Source organism: Silene latifolia, chromosome X (genome assembly GCF_048544455.1).
Source record: "Silene latifolia isolate original U9 population chromosome X, ASM4854445v1, whole genome shotgun sequence".
Taxonomy (NCBI): domain Eukaryota; kingdom Viridiplantae; phylum Streptophyta; class Magnoliopsida; order Caryophyllales; family Caryophyllaceae; genus Silene; species Silene latifolia.
In genome coordinates, this window is record NC_133537.1 from 54911957 (window position 1) to 54917781 (window position 5825).

Here is a 5825-nt window from a genome sequence, read left to right on the forward strand (position 1 = left end):
GATTTTTATATTGAAAAATTCATATTTCGAGCATAAGACCTCATAAAATTATGAAACATTACAGGTCATCAAAATATGATATATGTGGAAACATATCCAAAAACCATTGGAAAAAACGAAGTTTAGCTAATTTTAGTCCAAAAATGACGTTTTTATCATAAAATCACATTTTAATGCCATTATTATATAAAATGAACAATTAAAAATCCATAAATTAACCAAAATATCCTAAATACATTTTAGGACCAGAAACTTTAACATGCATAATTGATTTCGTGATATATCTATTATAAACACGAATTTATAAGTTTTATATGTTAATCGTATAACTCGGAAAAACTATAACCGATTTGCTTGCAAACAACCTAAGGCTTATGATACCGCTTGTTAGAATTCATAATCTCATTATACTCAACATATTCTTATATGTTCAAATTTATTTAGTCGTAAAATAAATTACAAATCTTATGCATGCAAACTTAAATTAAAAAGAGAAGAAATCATCAACCCTTACAATGATAATTTCGGATTATTGGGCACAAATGAGTTCTCCTACTCACTTGTTCTTGAGCTCTCCTAAAATGGACGAATAAAGATTCAAGAGTAGAATCTCTCCCAAGGAATTATACCCAAAGTAACCCCTTAAAAGATTAATATTATCAATACTAGAACAATATTAATCTAAATAAAATTGACCCAAAATATGGAATTTTGTCTCTTATTTTCGGTTAAGAGAAGGGAGAAGATGGAGTAACTTATCCCTATAAAACAATATATATTTTAGATGATGTTAGAATGAATAATACACACTAGCTTTTTCATGTAGTGTGTGAGTGAAAAAATAAGCAAAAATATTTTGCTCTTTTCTTATGGGAAAACCGAAAATGGGGAGAGGAGATAACCCAATGCATGCTCACCTTTTCTTCCCAAGAGAAAGCTATGTATGCAAGGCTATATGTAGGCATTATCATTATGTTTTCCACTTATAAATAATCAACACAATTTTATCCTAAATACTCCCTCCATTTCGGTACACATACATAAAATGGATGAGTCCATTTTATTTGTGATTTTGTCAATATGTCACATGTGACACATTTCATGACATCTTATTCATAAAATGTGTTTTTAACCATTAAAAATCAACATATTAATAAAATATGTCACTTATAAAAATTAACATTGTAATTCACAATTACTTGTACCAAAAATGGTTTACCAATTTATAAATCACAACATCTTGTATTTATAATAAATTATTCATTCCGTTTCAATTGTTTCCGTAAACAATAATTTCATCTAAGTAATAAAACAATTCGATTACTTAGACCGTATCTTATTTAATCAAATTACAATGAGACACGTAAATATTACTTCCAAAATCGTCCGTCAATTTTAAGTAATTTAATTAACTCGTATCGTCATACGATCAATTAAACATTCAATTAAGAGTGTTACCCTTTAGGTATGACCTAAGGGGATCAACTGATCACCACCGTCGCACGTGAAGTAATGTCAAACTCTAGTCACCAATCATTACCGATATGTGTGGACCGATTGTTGACAAGAAAAATATTACTTCCCACATGTATTCTTAAAATGAGACTTAAACATGTGATCATCATGATCGACAGTTGTGATCGCATTATTGTCGGAGGACACATATTCCAACAGGGAGCTCTCATTGTCTTGTCAAGGTTAAAAGTGATTGTTTCATCTCCCACTTCAAGTGTGAGCTCTCCATATTTCACATCAATCACCGCTCCCACGGTATGTATGAATGGTCTTCCTAAAATGATAGCAATGTTGGAGTCTTCCTCCATGTCAACAAAAACAAAGTCCACCGGGATGAAGAACTTGCCAATTCTTACCGGCACATCCTCCCATACCCCTAAAGGTGTCTTCGTTGATTGATTCGCCATTTGAAGTGTGATATTAGTGCACTTGAGTTCTCCCATTCCTAGCCTTTTGCACACCGAGTATGGCATGACACTCACACTTGCCCCAAGGTCACATAAAGCTTTGTTAATTGTAGTGTCGCCAATGGTGCATGGAATAGAGAAACTTCCCGGATCTTTGAGTTTTAGAGGTGAAATTCCTTGTAGGATGGCACTACTCACCTTAGTGAACGCAATAGTCTCTAGCTTCCGGATGGATTTCTTATTTGTAAGAATATATTACATGTATTTCGCATAGTCCGGAACATGATTGATTACTCCGTGAATGGAATTGAGACTTCCAAGTTCTTCACAATTTCCATGAACTTTCCAAGTTGTTCATCGAACTTAGGCTTAGCTTGACGACTTGGAAATGGAAGTCTAATCACAATAGGCTCTTTCTCCTTAGCCTTCTCTTCATTATTTTTTTTTGAAACTTCTTGAATGGTGGTGGGTTCTTCTTCTTTCTTAGAGTTTTCAACTCTTTCCTTGTCACTAGCCTTCACAACATCTTCATCAATAGGCCTCTTCGGCCCTTTATACCTTGTACCACTCCTTAAATGGATGGCACTCACCTACTCATATCTTAGGGGATTACTTTGAGGTGGTAATTTCCCCTTTTGTCTTTGAGAGCTAGAAGATGCTAATTGAGACATTTGTGTCTCCAACATCTTTGTGTGAGCTAGTATGTTGTTGATGGCGATATCTTTTGCTTGGCTATCTTTTTGCATTTGAGTGAAAAATTCTTGTTGATTCTTTTACATTTGGAGGACCGCTTTTTGAACATCAAAGCCTTTGTCATTGGATTGATTGTAAGAGGGTTGATTTTGATAACCTTGGCTTCGGTAAAAGGGCCTTTGAGCTTGATTTCTCATTGGAGGTGGGGTGTATTTTGGTTGAGGATTTTGAACATTTTGGCTTTTGTATGAAAGATTGGGATGGAATTTGGTATTCTCATTGTAATAGTTAGAATAAGGGGTGCCACTCTTATATGCTTGGAATGCATTCACTTGTTCCCTTACATTCACTTTGGTCATGTCACAAAGTTCCACAACTCTCACATACTCCACTTGGAATTGATGATGATGCCACCATAGCATTAACATGTTGCTTGGGTGATTTGGAGGCCTCTTCAAGTTTAGCCATGACCTTCTCAAACTTCAAATTAATGGTGTCAATGTGAGCACTTAGTTGAGCACCCAATTGAGTAATAGAATCCACCTCATGCTTTCCTCTTCTAGTAGCCTTCCGAGGTCTACTATATTGCGAGTTATGGACCGCCATTTATTCAATTTTGTTCCATGTTTGATTGTCATCAACTTCGGTGAACATACCATGGGATCCCATATTGAGAATGTTTCGGGAGTCTTCATATAGACCATTCCAATATTGTTGTACAAGGAACCACTCGCTAAGTCCATGGTGTGGACAAGAACGACAAGTGTCCTTGAATCTCTCCCATGCTTCATACAAAGATTCCTCATCCCTTTGTTTGAACCCGGTGATTTGGGCTCTCAACTCGTCGTCAAAAGCAACCTAACCAAAACAATATTTATAACTTCACAAACTACTCTTAGCAAAGAGGTAAATAAAGGTCGGATCCCAAGGGACGGGTATTGATATAGGATTTTCAATTGCAAATGGTTGTGTCTTAGGGTGTCACGATTTGGGTTGAGATAGGAGATCAACTAAACTAATAAACAATATAAAGCTAGTGGATGTGAATGGGACAGAGGAACCACCTGATCCAAGTCCACATGAAAGTGTCATCCTGGAACATTAGGGGGTTCAATGACCCAATAAAGCAGCAGGAGGTTAGAGGTTATTTGCAATCCAATAAGATAGAGGTTCTAGGACTTCTTAAAACTAGGGTTAAATCAAATAAATTTGGTGTTATCTCGAGGACTTTTTCTTCTTATTTCATTCTCAATAATTACTCCCACCATTACAATGGTCGTATCTGGGTTTTCTTAAATACTAGGATGGTTACTCTTATTTCTTCTAGGATTCATGAGCAATTGATTCATGTTGAATTATTGCATCATGTATCAAATAAAACTCTTCACATTTCTTTCATATATGGTAGTAATGATGGTGACCAAAGAGAGAGGTTATGGGATGAGCTTAGGGTAATTGCTCCTACAGTTACCACTTGGGCAATCATGGGCGATTTCAATATTGTCAGAGATATGGAGGAGAGATTGGGGCCAAATCCTCCTTCATTATCCGAGGTTTTGGCTTTTAATCAATGTCTCTTGGATTGTTCTTTGGAGGATATACAAAACTATGGTTGTGAACATACTTGGACGAATAAGAGGGATGTTAATGCTCGCATTTGGTCTAAACCGGACAGGGTATTAATCAATCCTCTTTGGTTAGTAAATCACCCCACCACTCAGGTGACTGTACTCCCTTCTGGTATTTCAGATCACTCCCCTTTATTGCTAGAAACTCAGGAGAGTTACAAGATGAAGAAGAGGTTTAGTTACTTAAACTATTTGGTGGAATAGGAGGGATATGATAGTATCATTCAAACTGCTTGGAACTCACCTATAAAAGGGAATGCAATGTTCAGGCTTTTTTCTAAACTTAAAAACACCAGGATTAGTTTGATCAAGCACCACAAAACTCATTTTACTGGGATTTATCAGCATGCTCTGAAGGACTGTAAGGCTCAGATTCAGCTGACTCTTTTGGACTCTGATCTTTTGACTCAGGAGAAAAATCTTCTGGAGCACTATCTGAAGTTGAAGGGGATTGAAAGGAGCTCTTTACTGCAAAGGGCAAAGATTCAGGCTATTCATTACAATGATGCACCTACGAGATATTTTTTCACCAGAATAGCAGCTAGGAAGCACCAAAGTCTAATTGGGAAAATACAGGATAGACATGGTCAGGTTCAGGAAGGGGTTCAGAATGTCAATGCAGCTTTTGTGGATTATTATAAATGGTTATTAGGGGAAAGAGTGGCAACTGAAGCACTAGATCTTGCCTCTTTTGAAGGGCCAAAAGTTGATGAAGCTGATTGGCCTAATTTATGTAGACCTGTGGAGGAAGGGGAAATCAGGAAGGCTCTCTTTTCTATTGACTCCAATAAGAGCCTTGGTCAGGATGGGTTTTCCTCTCATTTCTTCAAACATTCTTGGGAGGTCATCAAGAGGGATTTTTGCTCTACCATACAGGATTTCTTTAAGAAAGGCTCAATGCATAAACAAGCTAACACTACACTTCTAGCACTGATTCCTAAAAAGGCAGTGGTCTCTACAGTCATGGATTACAGACCAATAGCTTACTGCTCAGTTATTTATAAAACCATTAGGAAAATTTTATGTGAAAGACTTAAGCCTTTGCTGCCTATACTTGTGGGGAAAGAACAGGGTGCTTTTGTGAAGGGACGCAGTCTATATGAAAACATAATGCTTACACAAGCTTTGGTCAAGGGGTACAGTCAACAAGGAGTTTCACCAAGATGTATGATAAAAGTAGATATTAAGAAAGCTTTTGACTCTCTGCAGTGGAAGTTTAATGGCCAGATGCTTAAGGTGTTTAACTTTCCTCCTTAGTTTCAGAAATGGATTCTTGGCTGTCTCACCTCCACTTGGTTCAGTATCAAGATCAATGGAGATGTTACAAGGTTTTTTCAAGGAGATAGTGGGCTGCGGCACGAGGACTCTCTCTCCCCTTTCATCTTTGTTATGAGTATGGAGATTTTATCACGGTTTCTAAGAGGAATTCATAAAGAGAATCAGGTTTCTTATCATCCAAAGTGTGGAAGACTGGGCCTTAACCATTTAATATTTGCATATGATTTAATGATTTTCAGTAGGGGTGATCTACCTTCTGTGACTACTGTGACTCATACTCTGAGTAAGTTTGCTAAAGTATCAG

General features: G+C 36.7%; 1 non-coding gene across 1 annotated transcript; it reads left to right on the top strand.

Annotated features, from left to right (window-relative positions):
• The first annotated feature begins 3351 nt into the window (after positions 1 to 3351).
• Positions 3352 to 3457, top strand: LOC141625072 (small nucleolar RNA R71). Its single transcript, XR_012534869.1, has one exon. It is a non-coding gene; the product is annotated as a small nucleolar RNA R71 (small nucleolar RNA).
• Positions 3458 to 5825: the final 2368 nt, after the last annotated feature.